The sequence below is a fragment of the Podarcis cretensis genome (genome assembly GCF_951804945.1).
Source record: "Podarcis cretensis genome assembly, chromosome: 13".
NCBI lineage: Eukaryota > Metazoa > Chordata > Lepidosauria > Squamata > Lacertidae > Podarcis > Podarcis cretensis.
Genome location: NC_137182.1, coordinates 26,324,551 through 26,345,862, shown reverse-complemented (window position 1 = coordinate 26,345,862; position 21,312 = coordinate 26,324,551). Strand labels below are relative to the sequence as shown.

The window sequence follows — 21,312 nt, the reverse complement described above, 5'->3', positions numbered from 1 at the left end:
ATGGGCACCAGCCACAGGTGACCTTTTTCTAAAACCAATGAGCAAATGAGGATAGGAAGGTATGATAGACCAGTCTTCTGCCTGCCTCATTATTACTGCTTCATGTCCCTCGATTCCCCCAAGTGATAGGAAGTTTCAGGGGCAGCATTTTGCAAGGGAGGAGGGGTTCTGTGGGAAGTAAGAGGACTGAAGAGATGCATGCTTTTTTTCAGAATATCTGCTGATCTACAGCGTGTGGGGGCAAGGTATGCAACCAGACAGTGCCAGACGTTTAAAGTGGCATCAGTCATTGTCCCCCAAGAGAAACAGCATGCACACACAGCTGGAGCACACACACCAGAGAAACAGGCTTTTGCTTTTGCAACCTTCCAACTCTGAAATTGCTCAGGTCCACGCTCCGATCTCACCCCACTACCACCACCCCAGACACACTTTTGTAGGTGGGCATGAGCATTCCTGGTTCTACAAATATCAACTGGCTAATCTGCTATCAAAGAAGCTATACAAAAGCCTGGAGATGATGTCATCCAGGAACCACATACAAGCTTTTCATACGCGTTGTTACGTGCATGATCTGCATGCCATGAGAGGGCTTTGCCGACTGGGCTCCAGCTCCAATTTTAAGACGGTACCGCTCTACAGAAATCACTTGCCTGTCCATTTTGTTCCACTTAGATAGCATCGTGTTACAAACAAATGTGCCATCTTTTCTCCCCAAAGAGTGTTAGGACAATGGCGAGGAAAGTAGGAACAGAGCTGGGGCTACCAAGGGTCGAGGGGAACATAAATTAATTCAAATACACAGGCTCCTGGTCTGCTTCTGTTTCACATCTTCATTGTAAAATGAAGACTGCAAATAGGCAACAGCTTCTCAGGAGAGTGGAGGTGATATGATAGAGGCACAATTACATGTGGCTTGTACACATGGCTCACTGTTTGCCTCTTTTGTTGCAAAATGAACACATCATTACACATACGTGCTACAAATAATACTTCACAACTATCCAAAAGTTTGATGATATAACTGTCAGGAGCCCAGGCTGCCGTCTTTATAACACAGCACGCAAGTCATAATTAGCTTGAAGATTTCTTGCAAAACAAACAATCAGTCTCAGATATTCTATCGCAGCTTCCATACCTTATGATTCAGTTAACCCTTCTGAGGAGTGCTTCCTGGTTCTGCAGAATATCCTGAACCTATGACCCTTACGTTTCTGGGTTTGTTTCCTGTCTATTACCTTTCCCTCAGGGGATTAATAGCCTCCTCTTCCGGTGAGGAAATGCTACCCCTCCTGCTTTCCGAGCCTGCCTGTGCTTCTTGAGCGAGTTGGCTTCTCTCCATCTCGCTCTCTGCTAACGTCTTATCAACATCCCCATGTCAGGGGGAGGGGGAATAGACAGCCAACTGCTCTCAGCTGTCTGATTGCTTTCTAACTCATGCTGTGCTTCTCTACTTGGGGCACATGTGTTCATGACAATAACCTTTCCAAGGGATCCAGAATGGTTTGTCCTACACCAGGGGAACCTGTAGCCCTCCTGTTGTTGTTGGGATTCCATCTCCCAGCAGCCCCAGCCAGCAAGCCCAATGGCCAGGGATGATGGGAGTTGTAGTCCCAACGTCTGGTGGAGGACCAGACGGTTCCCACAGCTATCGTATACATTCATTTCTTTAGCTCTGTTGTTGTCTCTGAGCAAGCTAAGCAGTCTTGCAGATACCTGAAGGACCACACAACCCTGAACATTCCATTTATCAGCAACAATAGTGGGATGAGTTGGTAAATCACACGCATTGTGTCTGTCATACCTTCAGCACTCTCTCTGGGGGAGGACTTTTGCACAGTCTCTATCACACTTTTAAGGGCATTGTGGACCCCTTAGGCCTCCTTTGATTCCCCCTCGTCCATGTGGCATTCTCCTCCAACTACTACTGACTTTCTCCTCCCTAAATCCAGAGATTTCCTATCCTTTGAAAACCCGAACAGGAGAGCTAAAACTCCAGATTTAGGGAGGAGAAAGTGTGGGGACAACAGTAGTTGGAGGAGAACGCCGCGTGGACGGGGGGGGGGCGTTGAAGGAGGCCCAAGGGGTTCATTATCCACATTAAACTGAGGTCTGATCAGGCCCTAACACACTGTCCTGCGGAGTGCTTGAAGGGGCTCAGCAAGACTCAACAATCTCCTGATCACCAGGGCTTGCTAAACCCCGGCCAAGTGTTCTCTTCTGCAGCTCTTGCAAGGAGCTTTGCAAGCTGGTGGTTGGGTTTTGCCAAGGCCTCTTGCAAAGCTCCAGGCACAGTGCTTTGTACAGCTAGAGCTTGGCATGTGCTACCCACCAGCTGATCCGTGGATGCCTCTTTAGCTGAGTCACGTCTTTACCTGCCCCGCACATTGATGTCATATATGATGTCAGGTGTGGGGCAGCTGGGTGTGGCTTGGGTGAAATGGCCTTGCAAGCCCGTGAGATAGCTCAGTGGGTAGAGCATGAGACACTTGATCTCAGGGTCATTGGTTCGAGCCCCACATTGGGAAAAAAGTTCCTGCATTGAAGGGGTTGGACTAGATGACCCTTAGGATCCCTTCCAACTCTACAATTCTATGATTCTAGAAAACCAAATGGAGAAGCCTGGCGGGGCCTAACTGGGCCCATGGGCTGGGGATTCCCCACATCTGCTCTAAGAGAAAGCTTGCCATCTGTCTCATTTCCTAGAGAAAGGAATGGGCAGCACATTCCTAAAATCCGCAGACGGTACAAAACTGAGAGGAATCAGTGAACACTTTAGAGGACAGGAGAAAAAAATCCCAAGGCAACTTGACACACTTGAAGAGCTGGGCTGACAACTTTAAAATAAAACTGCAGAAGGGTAAATGCACACTTCTGCTCAAGGGGAGGACCAAAACAAGGCTCCAGATGCCAACTGGCTGGGCAGAACTGGTGCTGAAAATTGAAAGGGGGCTGAGCATGAGCTGACCATGTGATGCTGTAGCAAAAAGGGGGCCTTTTGGTTCAAATTAGTAAATGCAAAAATATCCAACTCTTAGGAGGTAATTTCAGCTCCACACTTAGTAGCTCCAAGAGCACGTTTCATATGTGAAGCTTAAATATGGCCATGGGCCTTTCTTACGCTATTTACAAGGATGTTTGATCATGTTAATGTGGAAAGAGAGGCATCTGCAGTGCAAAGCAAAGAGGCACATATTGCAAAGTGGGTGAGGCAAGACCCTCTTTCCTTTAAGCTTCACGTGCAAAAAGAATCTACAACCACACTCCCACCCTGGGAGTCCCTTGTTCAGTTAAAGGTAAAAGGACCCCTGACCATTAGGTCCAGTCATGACCGACTCTGGGGTTGCGGTGCTCATCTCGCTTTACTGGCCGAGGGAGCTGGCGTACAGCTTCCGGGTCATGTGGCCAGCATGACTAAGCCTCTTCTGGAGAACCAGAGCAGCGCATGGAAACGCCGTTTACCTTCCCACCGGAGTGGTACCTATTTATCTACTTGTACTTTGACATGCTTTCAAACTGCTAGGTTGGCAGGAGCAGGGACTGAGCAATGGGAGCTCACCCCGTCACAGGGATTCGAACCGCCGATCTTCTGATCGGCAAGTCCTAGGCTCTGTGGTTTAACCCACAGTGCCACCCGTGTCCCATCCATGTCTGCTCAGTTTGGGGGGCCCTAATTCAAGGAGGATGTTGTGAAACTGGGAAGAGGAGTTGAAAGGAGATCTACAAAAGACTTGGAGACAAGCCCTATGAGAAAAGGCTTGAAGCAGCAAATTGCAAGCTGTGTGACAGGGCACAATAACGCACTGAAAGAGAACTGCTCATGTGCCTGCAGAAAGAACTATTTCAATCATATACCTTGGGGATCAAAGTAGCCACTGCCCATTGCCTCTTTGAATGTTTAAGGACTTCCTTCCTTCCTTCCAATCTTGAGCATGCTCAGATCAGTGACTCTTGCAGAAACACAGAGAGCATACTCCTATGAAGGTACATAGTGTTCAATTTTACAAACTAAGCCCTTTCATTTGTGGAGGGGGAAACACGCCTCGTTTATCAGACGTTGGGGAAACACTGGCTTGGGTGTATGTTCAGTCTGGGGGGAGGGGAGTAGGTTCAGGATGTGGGTGACAACCAAAAGTCTGTCCCAAAGTGGAGAGAAATCATTGATGCACCTTATCCTCTAAGACACGGGATGGGAGACCTGTGGTCCTTCAGATGTTGCTCAATTCTAACTCACATCAGCCTCAGCCAGCATGGCCAATAGCCAGAGATGGTGGAAATTCTAAAACACCTTTTAAATGCAATGCTATTCATGTGAAACAACTAGATAGGAAAGTGCTTTCCCTGTTATTTCCCACCTCCACTCAAATAACTTGACAGAGAGCAGCAGCTTCAAATTATAGGACTGTAGATTTGAGCCAAATGCCAGGAGAAGTTTCTTAACTAATAGGGCAGTTCATGGCCTTGGAAGCATCTGGAACCTCTTCTTGAAGGTCTTCTGTGGGAAGGTCAAACCATTAGGCAGTGTGTGAAGTAGCCTTAGATGGCAGGTGTTGGGCACCATTAAAACACACATTGATGTAATTATGATTTTCTTTTTTTAACAGAGACTGTGTGGCTTTTGTCTCAGGTTGGGTTTGAGATCCTACATTTAATCTGGAATGGTTCATCAGGGTTCTTGCCTGCCCCAGAGCAGAAAACTGGAACTCGGTGGACAGCTGAGACTTGGTTCATCTCGAGGCAGATAGGCTGATTTTATTGCACTGGCAACAAGTCTGACTCTCCCTTTCCGTTATTCTAATTCTGTAGTGCTTCATGGTTGCACTCTGTTTACATCACACACACAAACACAGGCCCATCAGAGAGAAGCAATGGGGTTGAATGGCCATGATATTATTATTATTAGCCCTAAACGGCCTCGGTCCAGTATACCTGAAGGAGCGTCTCCACCCCCATCGTTCTGCCTGGACACAGAGGTCCAGCGCCGAGGGCCATCTGGCAGTTCCCTCGCTGTGAGAAGCCAAGTTACAGGGAACCAGGCAGAGGGCCTTCTTGGTAGTGGCACCCGCCCTGTGGAACGCCCTCCCACCAGATGTCAAAGAGAAGAACAACTACCATACTTTTAGAAGACATCTGAAGGCAGCCCTGTTTAGGGAAGCTTTTAATTTTAATAGATTATTGCATTTTAATATTCTGTTGGAAGCTGCCCAGAGTGGCTGGGGAAACCCAGCCAGATGGGCGGGGTATAAATAATAAATTATTATTATTATATTATTATATGATGGCTTCTTCCCCAAAGGCACAGCCAGGCCACCTCCCCACTCTCCACCTATAGCAAAAATGGGGAACCTGTGGTCCTCCAGGTGTGGTTGGATGCCAATTCCCATCAGCTCCAGCCAGCAGAGCCAAGGGCCACAGAGGTAGTCCAACAATATCTGGAGAGCCCCAGGCTCTCCATCCCTGCCCTACAATGTGTGCAGTAAGCCGCCAACAGGTGCACAATGGGGAAGGGCTGTAGCTCAGAGACAGAGCATCTGAAGGTCCCAGCTTCAATCGCTGGCATCTCCAGGTAGGGTTGGGGGGGAGAGAGAGAAACCTTATCTGAAATCCAAGAGCTCCACTGCCCACCAGTTTAGAGACAATTCTCCGCTAGATGGGCCAGCGGTCTGACTCAAGCAGCCTCCTTTGTTCCTATGCCTGCAGAATAAATGGGTCCAGGTGAGTGAGGTATGGGCTGGAACTTGAGTAGTTTTACTGGGGCACAGTGGGGTGAAATGAGAGAGACTGTAAAGATAAAGGTAAAGGGACCCCTGACCATTAGGTCCAGTCGTGGCCGACTCTGGGGTTGCGGCGCTCATCTCGCTTTATTGGCCGAGGGAGCCGGTGTACAGCTTCCGGGTCATGTGGCCAGCATGACTAAACCGCTTCTGGCGAACCAGAGCAGCACATGGAAATGCTGTTTACCTTCCCACCGGAGAGGTACCTATTTATCTACTTGCACTTCGACATGCTTTCGAACTGCTAGGTTGGCAGGAGCAGGGATCAAGCAAGGGGAGCTCACTCCGTCGCAGGGATTCGAACTGCCGACCTTCTGATCAGCAAGTCCTAGGTTCTGTGGTTTAACCCACAGCGCCGGTGCTCAAGCCCAAATCAGATGGCATTCAAAAGCTGGTGGTGGTGGGTGACCGCTGAGCGGTGTCCTGGGCGATGTGAGCATCCTCGCCTCCAGCTCAGGTGTGCGTAGGAGAGGGGGGGAGTGTCCCCGCCTGCTTCTTAAACTGCAGGGGCCCTGCAATCGCCTGCTGGAGAGCGGGGAGGAGGCCACCCGAGGCTGCCTGTAGGCAGACCCTTCCCAAGACATGAAGTGGAGGCAGGTTGGGGCGGGGCAGGCCGGGGGAGGAGGCTGCCGCGGCGGCGGCGGCGGCGGCTCGCCTGGCTCTTAGCTTAGTTTGGCTCGGCTGCTGCAGGAGATTTCTGGACTGGACGGGGACGACTTGAGCTGCAGAGCGATGGAAGCCCGGTTGCAGGTAAGAGGCGGGCTGCGGTTTGACCTAGAGTGGGTAGAGAGGGGGAGAGGGTTCTGGATCCCTCCCACTCCCCCTCGATTCAACTTTCCACTCCCCGGGGTACGCTGGTGGTGGTGGTTGGGGGCGTTGAAGGGAAGGGGGGCAGAGGCAAGAGTGGGGATATACACACACCAGACTGGCAAATGTGAGCGGGGTGGGGGGGTGGGACAGAGAGAAGATCCCCTCTCCCTTCTCCTCTTCTTCCTGCCCCTTCTCTTCCTCATTCAGCCTTCCAACCCCGGGGTGGGCAGCGAAACCGGGGGTGAGTTAGGGGTGTTCTGAGCCAGTATGGCCAGTGGAGACTGGGGGAAGAGGGGGAGTCTCGCCTCCCTCTCTTTTTAAATTTCCCCTCCCCTTTCTCCCATCTGTGGGTACGGAGTCTGTGTTTGTGTGTTTTATTGTGCGAAACCGGGAGCAGAGCCTCTTCCTCCTTTTCCATCACTGCCCCCCGGCTTTTTTTTTTTTTTTTTTGCCTCTCTGCTGGAGCGCCTCAAAAAACGCCAGCCCAGCTTTCGAGTCCAAGACTCCCTGGCCAGCTTGCTTGCTTGTGTGTGAGCAAGTAACCCCAGCCTCTGAGTAACCTCATGGAGTGAGCAGGCTGAGGAGCGAAGTGCTGTTCATGATGGGATCTTATATATAAATAAATAAATAAATCCCGGTTAATTAATCTGTGATAACTGCTCCATTACTTAATGATCCCTAACACAGATTAGAATCTTCGCTCAGCCCCGCTAAACATGCAATGTCCCTGATTACGAGGAAGGAAGTGTAGTTGAAGCTATCAAGGCAACTGATAGCGCTGTGTGTGTGTGTGTGTGTGAGAGAGAGAGAGAGAGAGAGAGAGAGAGAGAGAGTGAGTGTGTAGCTTTCTTCCACACAGACCAAGAAATCTGTGTAGCATTTTAGGAAAGGCAAAATGCCACGGCAAACTGAAGGTTCACATACTGTATTTGGAAACCAGCAATATTACTATGTACTCTAACCTGGTGTCTTTCAGAATTTTGACCTTCAGGAAATGCCTTTTTTCCTTCCACACAGCTTCCAAGGAGCCCTTAAGTGCAAGTTTGTGTGGGTGGGGTGGGGGGACTATGGGGGAACCTTGTTTCCAACAGAGGAGACAGCCGCAGTACTCTGAGCAGCGCCGGGCAGTTCCATATACCTGCCCTGTTAATTTCCCACAATGCCCCAGACATAATAGGACTCCAGAGCATTGTGGGAAATTGAAACAGTGGCTAGCTGGGGTTTTTTTGTATAAAAAAGAGGTGTTAACCGTGAACCCTGCTGGAGCACTGGGGGCCTGGCAACCGTGGAAAGCCGGTGGGAGCTGTTCTTAAGTATCTGTTTTATGACCACTGCACACTGCAGAGGATTTTGGGGCACATTCTAGCAATTCATAGTCTGGCCAGGTGAGCCTTGCCATGGTTTGTTGGGACAGAGACTGCTCTCAAGTGGTGAACTGAGGGTCTGCCTGCCGGTTGTACATCGACGGGAAAATTGGCATTGGTGGGCAAGCTGCCCTTCAGCAAAGCATTGCATGGGGTTGGACTAGATGGCTCTTGGGGTCCCTTCCAAATCTACAATGCTATGATTCTATGAAAACTCAGCTACCGTTACTGAGTTTCCCATTGAGAAATCCCTGATAGACTTTCAGCAAAGAACGTGAGAGCCACTGCTCTGCTCAGCATTCCATGTGACATGGGTGGTACTGGAATAATGGGATGCGAGGTTGTGCAACTCTTCAGAAGTATCGGGACGGATTGTACCCAATTAAAAAAACAAAACACTACGCATTTGCAAAGGCTCCGTAGCTGGCTTTTGTTTGTGTTGACGATTTGAATATTATATTTTTATACTCCTCGGAACAGTCCCCACTCCAGGTCATTGACTGGTGGTCCCAGTTTTCGAAGCCTTCCCCTGTAGCAAGCAGATCAACTCAGCGCATTCTTACGAAATGATTTGCTCCGCGGGCAGCTTTGGGAAGTGCAACAGCTCTCTGCTTGCAGCATGAGGAGGACTAGAGCAGGACCAGTGTCACGCTTGGGAAGACCCTTGGCAGGGTGGCCCTACACCACCCCACCCCACAACCCAACACTTGCACACACAATGAAGGGCAGGCTCCAACCCTGCTTGTGATGGTGACAGCACCTCTGTGCTTTTGCTGCTGCCACTGCTGTTTTAATGGCAGCAGAGGTGCTCCCTGCCTCAACGCCAAGCCCCGGGCAGAGGCACTTTTGAATGGGAGATCAGCTTCGCTGCTTTCTATGGTGGTCACCTGTTGTTGTAAGTTACTCCAAATGGAGTGCCCTTTGCGACTCACAGATCTATTAAATTTGCACGTTTTAGACTACAGATCAACGAAATCCAAATCAGGGTGCCAACTTGAATAAAATATGGGGGGTAGATAAGCCCAGCCCTGTATAGTCGATCACAATACACCATTTGAATGGCAATGCCCATCAATGGGAGGGCAGCCTTCTCAAATATTTTATTGGGAAGGGGCCCGAAAGGACCTTGGCCCCTAGGAGTTGGCTCCTGTGACCCATACTATAGGCTGGAGCATTACCTTTTCGACGACTTAAAAGGGCTGTTGGGAGAGGAGTGTGGCTCTTCTTCAAAAGTGCTGCTGAAGAATATCCTTGCTGAGAGCAGAAACAGTGACAGAGAAATCTGCGGCTGCTATTGCCACAAACGAAACTGGATTCTGACCTGGTGGTGGTGGTGGGATTTAGTGGAAGTGAGGGGCCCCATCACCAGCCCTGTGTCAAGGTCCCTGCAAAATCCAGCATTGGCCCTGCCGCAATCCTCCGTTTGCCACAAGCAGATCGCAAGGTGCACTGCCCACTGTTTGAAAGCACCTGGGGGTTGGATCAATGGGGAGGGGGTGAATGGCAGCATGACTGGGTCAGGTCAGTGAGGGACCCTTCCAAATTCTTGGGGGCCCTGTCAGTGACTGATATAGTTGACTGCTGGCACCAGGCATGGACTGACGGTATGCCTTGATAGGGCTGGTCAGTCGGGTGCAAAGTGTTCAAAACAGGAGCCTTGCATTTTATTCCACACTCTGTAACGTCTAGGACAGCTTACCCATGTCATGACACGGTGGTGTTGTGGTTTCCCCATCCCACATCATTAGTGGGAAAATGTACGACACTGTGACATCCAGTTACAGGGAAATTGTCCTAGGCATTATGGAAAGCAGGGTGGGCAGGGAAGTGGACAAATCGTTGCCATTGCTGGCTGCAACTGTGCATTTAAGCTCACTTGTAGTTTTGGCGTGAGGCACCGTCACAAGCTATGTTAAAAATGCAAAGTCTGAATTGAAATCAAACTAATAGTTTTCACCAAAGGAAAACAAAAGGGCATTCTTGTCAGATAAGCTTAAAACAGAACACCACTGCTGAGATTGGAGCACGTTTCTGCTATGTGATTAGGTATAACTTTACTGCAGGAAAAGGATCTCTCCATCTCTCAAACACATTCATGTTTCCCTGGTGATGGTTGTAGTAGTGGAGGACAATAATAATTGTGGAATAAATACAGGACACAAATTGCAAATGAGGCATGCTAGTAGCCACAATGCCCATGTTCCACCTCCTCTTTTTTATAATAATATTTATTAAATTTTCCATTTAACAATCCAATAAAACCACATAAAAAATATTCCAAATCATAATACAATTCAAAAAACCAATTTTTATCTTTGGGTGACTTCCCATGCTCTGATGTTCAGATGAGGCATGCTAGTAGCCACAGTGCCCATGTTCCACCTCCTCTGTCTTCTTGTATTCTTATGCTCTTCTGCAGTATGTTCCCCACACCCATGCTCAAGAACACACATTTCTCCAGAAAATGATGTGTCCTGGGCACGGTTCGAAGTTAGCCAGGCACCAGGTACATTTTGCGACTGGGGGTTGGCAGATTGCAAGCACTTTGAGAAGTCTTGGCACCGCATATGGCGACTTGAGACTCCAGAAGAAAATTGCCGCCCCTGACCACTGAGGGTGCAGGAGGAGAAATGCTTCAATGCCCTGCATGCAAGTGAGATAGCTGGCTGCTCCTTTCCCTTTGCTGTTTTGCCTCCCCACCCCCCAAAAGCATGTGAGTTCAAATCTAGCACAACACTTTACATAAGAATAAAATAAAATTATAATATAATATAATTAATATACAGTGGTACCTTAGTTCTAGAACGTCTCCGTTGACAAACATTTCAGAACACCCAGAAGTAAATGCTTCCATTTTCGAACATGCTTCAGACGGCGAATGGCTTCCACTGCGTGTTTTTCCATTTTATCAATTGAATTTGCAGACAGCCCTTTGCGCCTTGGTTTTCAAATGTTTTAGAACTCAAATGGTCTTCCGGAATGGATTACGTTTGAGAACCAAGGTACCACTGTAATTAAAATAAAATAAAATAATAATGTCAGCATTTGTAAATATCAATTATTCAATTGACTTATGGTTTTGGCCACGATTGCAGGGGCCGAGCCCCATTTACATTTGTGGTGTCCAGTTAAGAATTGTTATCAAAAATGTGATATCAACAACGTGTCACTGATTTGAACTGTGTATTAGTTCATGTGTTTCAAAAATATAAATAGAAAGTTTGACAGAATTGGGGGGGCAGAATAATGCGACTAGACATTGTATTGTGGTGCCCGTAACCTAGGTTCCAGAGGCCCAATAGCTTTTCAAGCACTGGCCTGGGTCCTGCTGCTGTATTAACATCTGGAATCTGGAGCAGCATGGGCAGGGCAGATCCCATGGGTTCTTTCCACTTGATTGTCAGCCACTTTCCTGGCTGAGACACAACTGGGCAGAAAGGACCCAAATATTTGGCTCTGGCTATGTGATTGCTGGTATTCATACATATATTGTAGCAGCACAAGAAGACTGTTGGGGAAGGGGATCCCACAGTGATGTAAGCATGTGTGAATGGTGTCCCCCTTGTTTGAAGGACAACTAAGTATAATAGGCTCCACAAACATGGATGGAGCTCCCAAACATTCCTGTGAAGTCATGGGATGAAGTCATAGGAAATGTCACCTCATTGTTTTGCTAACATAGAGTTATAGGTGGGTTCCAAAATATAATTTGTGTCTTTGAACACATTTCCCCCCCATGCCATATCTCAGTTCTGGAACATATGAATTAACAATGTGCAGAGTGTCTCTCTCTCCCTCTGAGTAACCATAGTCTTTGATGTGCCCTGATACTTCTGGGGTTTAGTGGCGACATCATCCAGGTCAGAGATATGGCTTTCAAGCAGACCGAAGCCCCAGCACCTCTCTCCTTCCTCAAGATGAAAGCAGCAGGCAGCTCCCAATTTCCACAGGCGAATTAATGCATTTTGTGATGTGCATAATCCACACACATCCATTATTCCTTTGAGCAAATATAGCTGGCATAATTTCCCCCAACATATATTCATTCTGAATTCAGACAGGAATTAATGAATGCAAATCAACAATGGCAGTTATTTTTACACCTTGGGAAAGATACCCTTTTCTGAGGAGAACTTCGAGCCCATCCAATGCTGTCGAAAGCATGAATATGTGAGAGGATGATTATAGTTTGCAGGCCCCCTTGGCAAAGGAATGTGGCAAAGTGCCTGAAGAAGCCATGAGTTGACTTCAGGTCTTGTGCTGTCAAGTTTTTATATATATATAAAAAAGAATAGAATTCCCCCTGTGTTCCACCAATGTGCTTTATGTTTGCAAAAGAACGATGCATATTCAAGACCTCTTACTAGTTTATTTGTATTAAGTAAAAGGTAAAAAGATAAAGGACCCCTGGTTAAGTCCAGTCAAAGATGACTATGGGGTTGCGGCGCTCATCTCGCTTTCGGGCCAAGGGAGCCGGCGTTTGTCCACAGACAGCTTTCCAGGTCATGTGGCCAGCATGACTAAACTGCTTCTGGCACAACGGAACACCGTGACGGAAACCAGAGCACACAAAAACGTCGTTTACTTTCCTGCTGCAGTGGTACCTATTTATCTACTTGCATTGGCATGCTTTCGAACTGCTACGTTGGCAGGAGCTGGGACAGAGCAATGGGAGCTCACTCCGTGGTGGGGATTTGAACTGCCAACTTTCCAATTGGCAAGGCCAAGAGCAGGCATCCCCAAACTCGGCCCTCCAGATGTTTTGGGACTACAACTCCCATCATCCCTGACCACTGGTCCTGTTAGCAAGGGATGGTGGGAATTGTAGTCCCAAAGTATCTGGAGGGCCGAGTTTGGGGGTGCCTGCCCAAGAGGCTCAGTGGCGCCACCCACGTCCCTTATCTGTATTAAGTGATCCCAAGTGTTCACCGTGGCTTAAGAATGTAGGAAGTACTTTCCTTATCAGATCAGAGCGAAAACCAGAATTATTTGCAAGAATACCCGCAAACAGCAGGCATTAGATAGCCCACCAGAAATTAGCTAATGGTGCACTGGTGCACCAAAGTCACTCATCACATGTGTGTATGGCTATTATTTGTACACACCCACAAAAAAACCCCAACAACCCAGTTGTTAAAAACTGGATGTGGATCATGGTTGGGAATAGGGACTGGGGCATTTTCAAGGGAAGGTATTATAACAGAAACAAAGGAATGTTCAAATTCTTTGCTTGCATTATCTCAGAAGTCCTTACCACATCTCTGATAGGTAGATCAATATTTACAAATGCGGCAGATTCAGGGGGCTGAGGCTAACAAAAAAAAAATGGCTTCCCTAAGTCCACTGAATGGATTTTATTTGTGGCTGACAGCACAAGATGCTGATTTTAGTGAGATACTGGTTTTCACATATGCACACATACTTAAGTGTGGTGCTGTGTAAGGTTAATGAAATGAAAAGGAGGGTGAAATACAGGTGATGGACTCCAGTTCCCAGCATTTCTGACCACTGGCTGATGGGAGTTGGAGTACAACAATGTGGCTTTTGCCACTTTGGGGCTCCTTTGGGAGCAAGGAGGGGATATAAATTTAATAAATAGAATTAAGATATCTGGAGGGCCACAGCTATAGTTTCTAAAAGAAATGCTTGAGCTATAGCTTCCTTGTTTGCAGAATTTGGAGTTAACCCGATACATTTTTTTTTGTCTTGAGGAAGAAATGTCAAAGTACGGCTCCTCTCCTGCATGTGAGCAAAATCGGCTGCAAAGTTCTCTGTGGAAGTCTAATGGAGAGGAATGTGAGCTGGCCAAGAACGGTAGTAGCGGATTCTCCCGCAGGGGGTTCAATCTCCTTATCTTTATTAATTTATTGCATAAAATATATTTAAACTGCCCTTCAAACTTATGGATACCAAGCCGGTATGCAATGGGCATTGTCAAATTCGCTATGCCAAGATAGAACAACTGGATAGCTCAGTTGGTTAGATCATAGTGCTGATAACATCAAGGTTGTGGGTTCGATCCCCATATGGGCCAGCTACAGATTGCCGCATTGCAGGGGGTTGGACTAGATGATCCTCAGGGTTCCTTCCAAACGCCACAATTCTATGAAACGCACTAGTACAAGGGAAAAACCCCATAAATCTGCCAGTAAAACAGATTTTGAAACACCTGTCTTCCCACTCTGCTGGCCTTAATGATTCATGGAAAGTCAACTGTGGATAGACTCTGTGCCCTGAGGTCAGTCTCCTTTAGTACTGACATTGCTTGTTCTGGTTGCTGTTTGCCTCTCATTCACTGACAAGCTGTAACTTACGAGCAAATTGATTTATTATTTCCTTTTTTACAAAACTACCGTAAATCTCCACTGCCCTTTTCCCTTGTCGGAAGAAAACTGACAATTCAAAAATGCTCTGAAGCTAACATCTCTCAAACAAGCAGAGCACAGCAGAGCCACATCTCTGCTTTCCATGTTCAGAAAAACTACAGTGGCTTTTGCCTCCCGGAATATGGGTACTGAATGGGTACTGTCTGCTCTTATATTAAAAGTGATGATGCATTTCTGTTCCCAGTTTCACATATGTTTGGATACTACCTATGGAAGACAAGAGTTCTGATGTTTATTGACGAAGACACTGTACTGTTCTCCTCGGCTTTCCAGGAGTGTAATAATGTGTAACAGGCTAGTGTAATAATGGCAGTGGGTTGTGAATTACCAGTCTACCCCATCTTAATTCAGGGGAGAAGGGAAGTCTAAAAGATTTACAGTTGTTTTAGAGTCATGGTGATTTGTAGTTAAATGAAACAACTACATCCAATGATTATAAATACCTATAACTTTAGGGATGGAGAACCTGGCTGTTGCCATTCAGATGCTGATGGACTCTAGATCCTATAAAGTCATTTCCCAGGGTGTGGCGACTGTCAGCTACTAGGAGCCATAGGTGAGAGCTGAGCGCCACATAATAAATCTTTACAAATAACATCAACCTACCGCTTCCCTCCCAAATCCCTTCTTCTCACTTAAACATATATTGAGTGGTCTCTCATAACACAGTTAACGCTAACCTGTTCCAAATTGTTCAAGGCACAGTTAAGAAAATGCCACCAGCTGTCTGCTTGTTAGCAAAATTACCTCAGGAAGGCTCGCGCCTCGCAGTCGTTCTGCTGCCTGTCTTCTGAGGGTGGGACTCTGGAGGCAAAAGCAGATGCCCAGAATTGCTCTGGAAAGCCGAGGAGAACAGTACAGTGTCTTCGTCAATAAACATCAGAACTCTTGTCTTCCATAGGTAGTATCCAAACATATGTGAAACTGGGAACAGAAATGCATCATCACTTTTAATATAAGAGCAGACAGGACGACATTTCTATATGTTATGGGTGGGTGTGGACTTAAGAAATGCCCAGAGCCTACATACATACATAGCAGGGTTACTGATTACAGTGGTACCTTGGGTTAAGTACTTAATTCGTTCTGGAGGTCTGTTCTTAACCTGAAACTGTTCTTAACCTGAAGCACCACTTTAGCTAATGGGGTCTCCTGCTGTTGCCATGCCGCCGGAGCACGATTTCTGTTCTCATCCCGAAGCAAAGTTCTTAACCCGAGGTACTATTTCTGGGTTAGTGGAGTCTGTAACCTGAAGCGCATGTAACCTGAAGCATATGTAGCCCGAGGTACCACTGTATATGGAAAGAAGCCAGCATCTATCAGGAACCCTGCTTCTCAGTTGTTCGTGTACACCAGCTTTTGCCAGCTTAACACCCTTCAGACGTTTTGGACTACAACTCCCATCAGCCAGTAAGGGATGATGAGAGTTGTAGTCCCTCCACAACTGGAGGACACCCCCTTGCCTACCACTGAACTAGGGCTTGGGTTCACTTGTAGTACTTGCATCATGATGGATAGTGCCCTCTCAAGAACTCTCTCTGCATGTGTGCAGAGAGAATTGTCACCAAAAGATAGGCTAGGGAATGTATAATGAGCTGTTCTGAGGTAATTTTAGTCTGTGGGCAGTCAATGGTACCACCAGACAGTACTCGGTAACCAGGCCCTGAAATGTTGTAGGAGATTTTCAGTGTGGGTTAAACAAGATCAATGGTTTATTGAGAGACGTGTGTATTATTTGAGATTGTGTATTGGTGTGTTGTGTTCTTTCATCCTAGTGGAATGTTTTATTTGGGGGGGGGCGAACTTGAAGTGTGCACTTTGCATAGCACAGTGACAATAAGCCTGTCTTGAATAATCAAAACTGTCCTCATTCTTGGACAGCTGTTTAGCCTAAACATATGGGCTAGCAAGCCAAACTCCTAAACTTTCCCAATTTAATTGGGAGATTGCAGCCCCAAAAGACATTTTTTTGCACTCTGCTCTTGTGTGGGTCGCTTGACGCGCATGGGAGCATGGCCCCAAAAGACACATGTCTTGGAGAGTATGGCAAGCATTGGATGCTGCCCCATTGAGGCAAATGGGACACTGCCCCACCAACCTCTGCCTACTGTCAGCCTGCTCCCACCTGTCTGCTTTCTTATTTACAACGAGTCCAGCAGGCAGCCCTGTCTGTCAACTGCCTCCTCTTTAGTTTTGATGTTGCCTTTGTATAACTCAGCAGGGAGAACTGGAACCAAACTAGAATTAGTTGGTTCTGCCTCCTGTTGGCTCTGGATCCAAATACTGTTGGCCTCTCTGCCTTCCTCCCTACCCTACCAAAGAAGCACCAGTCACTAGTGCAAGCAAGTGAGCACCAAAGAGATCAAAACTTAACTTCAGTGTGAATATGCATAGGATCAGACTGTCAGTGTTCAAGGAAATATAACTTTTAAAGCTCATGTTCAGAGTTACAATAGATCTCTGCTGGTCCTATGCAGGCACAGTGAATGATGAAAATTTACCAGGAATTAGCCTCCCTTGGAAGAAGAGATCACTAGAGACTTACGGGGTTTTATAATATTTGGATAAGCGTGCAATTCAATGCACAATTACTTGGAAGTACTGTAAGCTCCACTGGCCTCAGTGGGACTACTTTCTGGGTAAAGATGCATAAGATGGTAATACAGTTCAGTGTCCAAGTGCTGACTGTTGAAGGACAACTTAAAAGCCCCTCCCTCTCTCTCTGTTTAGGGTTTTATTTTTACCTTTAAACCAGATATTGGCTGGACAGCCATTCAAACAGAGGAGCTATCCTCTGCAAGGGACGCAGTTGGTGCTGTGCTCTAAACCACAGAGCCTAGAGCTTGCAGATCGGAAAGTCGGCGGTTCTAATCCCTGCGACAGGGTGAGCTCCCGTTGCTCAGTCCCAGCTCCTGCCCACCTACCAGTTCAAAAGCATGTCAAGTGTAAGTAGATAAATAGGTACCGCTCCAGCGGGAAGGTAAACGGCGTTTCCGTGTGCTTCTCTGGTTCACCAGAAGCAGTTTAGTCATGCTGGCCACATGACCTGGAAGCTGTGTGCGGACAAACGTAGGCTCCCTTGGCCTACAGAGCGAGATGAGCGCCGCAACCCCAGAGTCACCCATGACTGGACCTAATGGTCAGGGGTACCTTTACCTTTATCCTCTGCAGAAGACAACACCTGGCCACCCGAATGCTTTCAGATCCCCAGAGTCATTCTTCCCTAAGTTGCTTTTATCATTTAGCTCACACTCTGCCTCTCCTCTTCAGTCTGGAGTCACTTTCCAACATCAGAAAAATGCTTCTTTAGTTACCTCTCACACAAAGACTTTCCCATCAGCTTCATTCTCTCCATCAGTGGGAGTCATCTTCTGGTAGCTCTCTGGTTCAGAATATTTCAGAAATATCTCCAATAATTTCCCTGCCATTAGCACCATTAAGGAGCCATCAGCAACTCATCTCAAGTCATCCTTTGTGCAGTCCTGTAGCTGATTGTGTGTGTGTTTGTTTCTGTGTGAGAGAGAAAGGCTTGCTGGCCCATTATGCTTCCATGTGGCCTACAGATCTGCAATTTTGGACGAACGCAGCCCAAGATGTCAGATTATTAGAAAAATCTGGAAGCTGGACATGTATACACTTCTACATTGATTGGGGTGGGGACTGTTAGTGTATGTCGTAAAGGAACAGTAGCAAGAAATCTGACTCGCATATGGTCTGAACCACTGAGATTATAAGAAAAAGTGGTACCTGGACTTTTTAGAACCTTTCCCCAGATACCATTTTCTGTTTGGAGCAATATTATTGGCAGTACCAGGAGCAATGAATAGTACGTTTATATACTGCTTAATGCCAAAATAGGTTCCTAAACCGTTTACGAAGTGAGGAAGAGGTAAGTGTACTGAGATCATCTGGCCCAAGCTCTTTCCCTCTTGATTCTGGAGTTGGTAATTAAGGGCTAGGATTTTGGGGAGAGGGGAGGAGAAAAGAACAGCAGACACCATGTATCTCTTTTTTCTTCTCTCTCTCTCTCTCTCTCTCTCTCTCTCTCTCTCTCTCTGATGCTGGCATGCAGCTTAGAAACAGTGACCTCTTCTGTGAAAGAAATTATCTTCCAGTGGTAGTGGAAAGAGAGATGAAATGTTGTGGTGGAGGAGGGAATGATTAACAGGGCAAAAACAAGTTATTTGCCTCCCCCTCATTCTTCCTGGAGATTTCTGAACAGTTACAGCTTGCTTACAAGCCAAGCGAGATGCTTAAATGGTGTCTGCACTGCCGTCGTGAAAAACGATTTAACATTTTTGCTTCTGAATGCAACGTTCCCTTGTTTCCCCCATAGGGTGTGCTTCTTTGAGTCTCGCCCACAGTTATATTTACACATGCTTCTGAGGCATTTCTTTCTATTTGGGAGCCGGGTTAATCCCCTTTTTTGCCTCTGTCCTCCATTTTACTGGGTGGGTGGGCAGAGTTGTTTTAAAGTGACACAGGAACAAGTCTTGCAGCTGCTCTCAAGCACAGACTCCCACATGCCCGCGTATTGTGTTATGCACCTGAATGGGATTTACGTGGTGCCTAGGGGTTGGGACTGGGAGTCTGGCCCTACCCCTGGTATCAGACGGCTGCCCAGGGGTATCTGCCCAGTGAGTGCAGGCATTTGAAAAGGAGCTATCTGCACAGGATCTGCTATTCATGCCTAGAAGCTCCAGGTCCACACTCAAAACAAGGGTGTGATGGGGCTCTTTTAAACAGAGTTTGGATGATCACCTGTCATGGACGCTTTAGCTGTCCTTTATGCATTGCAGGGGGTTGGACTAGATGGCCCCGGGGTCCCTTCCAACTCTACAGTTCTATGATTCTATGTTGCAAGTGGAGCTAACTCAGTCATGTGACCCTTCAGGCATGTAATATGCATATGAAGAGGGCTGCACTCTGCCTGACTTGTGATTTCCTGAGGCCTCCCTCTGTCTTTCTGTGAATTCAACTCGCAACAACATCCTGTAAGATCACAGTTTTGTTCACTTTTTAAAAGTGAATCACTTCGCAAACTCATGTCCCATTGGAAAGCTAGGGTGTTCCCCCAAATATGTAGAAGCCTCTGACTGATTTTGGAGGGCTCTGCTCCACCTCCAGGCTGATGTAAACTCAAGCACCTAAGTAACTTAGTAGATAGTATACCATCCTTTGTCTATTGACCTGCACTTGTAAGATACAATACCCCAAACCCACCTCTTCCACTGTATATTAAAGGCAGCCCAATGCTTTCTTCTTCTTTTTTAACATCTTTATTGAAAGCTCAAAAATTACATAATTATATGTGCACTAAACATGGTGAGACTTAAATAAAAAAGAGAAAGAGAGAAAGAGAAACAGAGCCCGCGTGGAAGGGAAAATAAAGGGGGGGCACTCAAAACTGTATATTTTACAAGATTATTATTGTACTTCACCAGATCTTAACCTATTACAGTATTTGTAAGAATGGATTCCAAATATCATTGAATTAGTCCATGGCAAGTCTGCGTTTATATGCAAATTGTTAATATGTTGCGAGTTTGTATAAGTCTTTTTTATTTTTCCATTTTATCGGTATCAGTCTTTTTGCTGTGGTAAGGGCACGGAGAGTCTACCTTTTGTAAGGTTCCATGTGCTGGGTATATAATTCAAGAGGATATTTTGCTCGGTAAATGTAAGGTTGTTCCATACAGTTTTGTTGATGGTTTCAGTTACTTTCTGCCAAAAACCTTTCACTATAGACAATGGAAAAACATATGTGTTAAAGAAGCATTATCCCTATTGCGTCTCCAACAATGGGGTCCAGTATATTCTAAATATTCTTGTTTTGTTGTTTGAGCCTCAATTTAAGATTTAAGCCCAGTGCTTTCTCACAACCTGGCCAACCCATCCATGGAAGAGCTTCAGAAAGACGGCCTTATCATTCAGGCAGGTTCATGTGGGAGCAAGGAAGATTCTTCTTAGACTTAGAGGATTTACGTTGCTGGGAGCAGCCTTGTGTTGACAACTTGTGACCAGGAACTGCATGCAGATGAGTGAGTGGGCTGGCAGAGGAACGGAACGTTGTGTCCCAACTCCAGCATCCTTCTCGGTTTCCATGCTAGCTCCGAAGGCAGGGAAGTCTCTTCTTCCTCCATGACCAGTGTGGAAATGCAGAGCGGGGTGGGGGGAGTGTGGTGACCTGACCCTCCTCTCCCAGCCCATCTGGTGGAAGTTGGCTTTTTTGTTTGTTTGTACGCTTGCTTGCTAGCCTAGTAGACTGCATTTCAGTGCTGGGCATGAAGAAGGAAGAGGCTTCACAGAATCTAAAATGCTCATGGACACTTCAACAAGTAATAAAACATTCTGACTTCCTCTGCTGTGTACATTTAAGGCAGTGTTATTCCACTTTAAGCAGTCATGGCTTCCCTCATAGAACCCTGGGAACTGTAGTTTACTGGACTTTGTTGAGAGACTCCTCTTCCCCTCACAGACCTACAATTCTCAGAGTTCTCTGGGAAGAGGGGTCGATTGTTAAATCACACTGGGGCCTGTAGCTCTGTGAGGGCACTAGGGGTCTCCTAGCAACCCTCAGCACCCTTAATAAACTACAGTTCCCAGGATTCTTTGGGGGGAGCCATGACTGTTTAAAGATACTGCTTAAAATCTCTAGTGCAGACGAGGCATTAGTGGGCACCACATTTTTGTATGTGGTCTCTCTGTGTTTATGTGCTATCTCTACTTTTTCTACTAGTCCAGAGCACTATCTTTTTAAAAAGAAAGAAAGAAAAGAAAGCTCTTAGGACTAGGACTAAAAGCCTTAATTGCCGTGATTAATTGCAGATTAAAAGTGTGGGCTGTTAATCACAGTAGTACCCCATGGGGTGGGGTGGGAGAAGGAGCTAATGGCAGTGTTGCTAAACAAGCACTATGCATTGCTTGGCTGAAGGTTTCCCACACAATGAATTATTTGCCTGTGCCACTTAGTAAAGA

At 46.7% G+C, this 21,312-nt stretch overlaps 1 protein-coding gene across 1 annotated transcript in view; it reads left to right on the top strand.

Annotated features, from left to right (window-relative positions):
* Positions 1 to 15,216: 15,216 nt before the first annotated feature.
* The window catches only part of LOC307200324 (corticotropin-releasing factor receptor 1), a 59,695-nt gene continuing 53,599 nt past the window's right edge, over positions 15,217 to 21,312 (top strand). The window contains exon 1 of the mRNA XM_079948854.1: positions 15,217 to 15,235. The gene's annotated coding sequence lies outside the window, so the exon portion shown is untranslated. The remainder of the gene's footprint in view (positions 15,236 to 21,312) is intronic.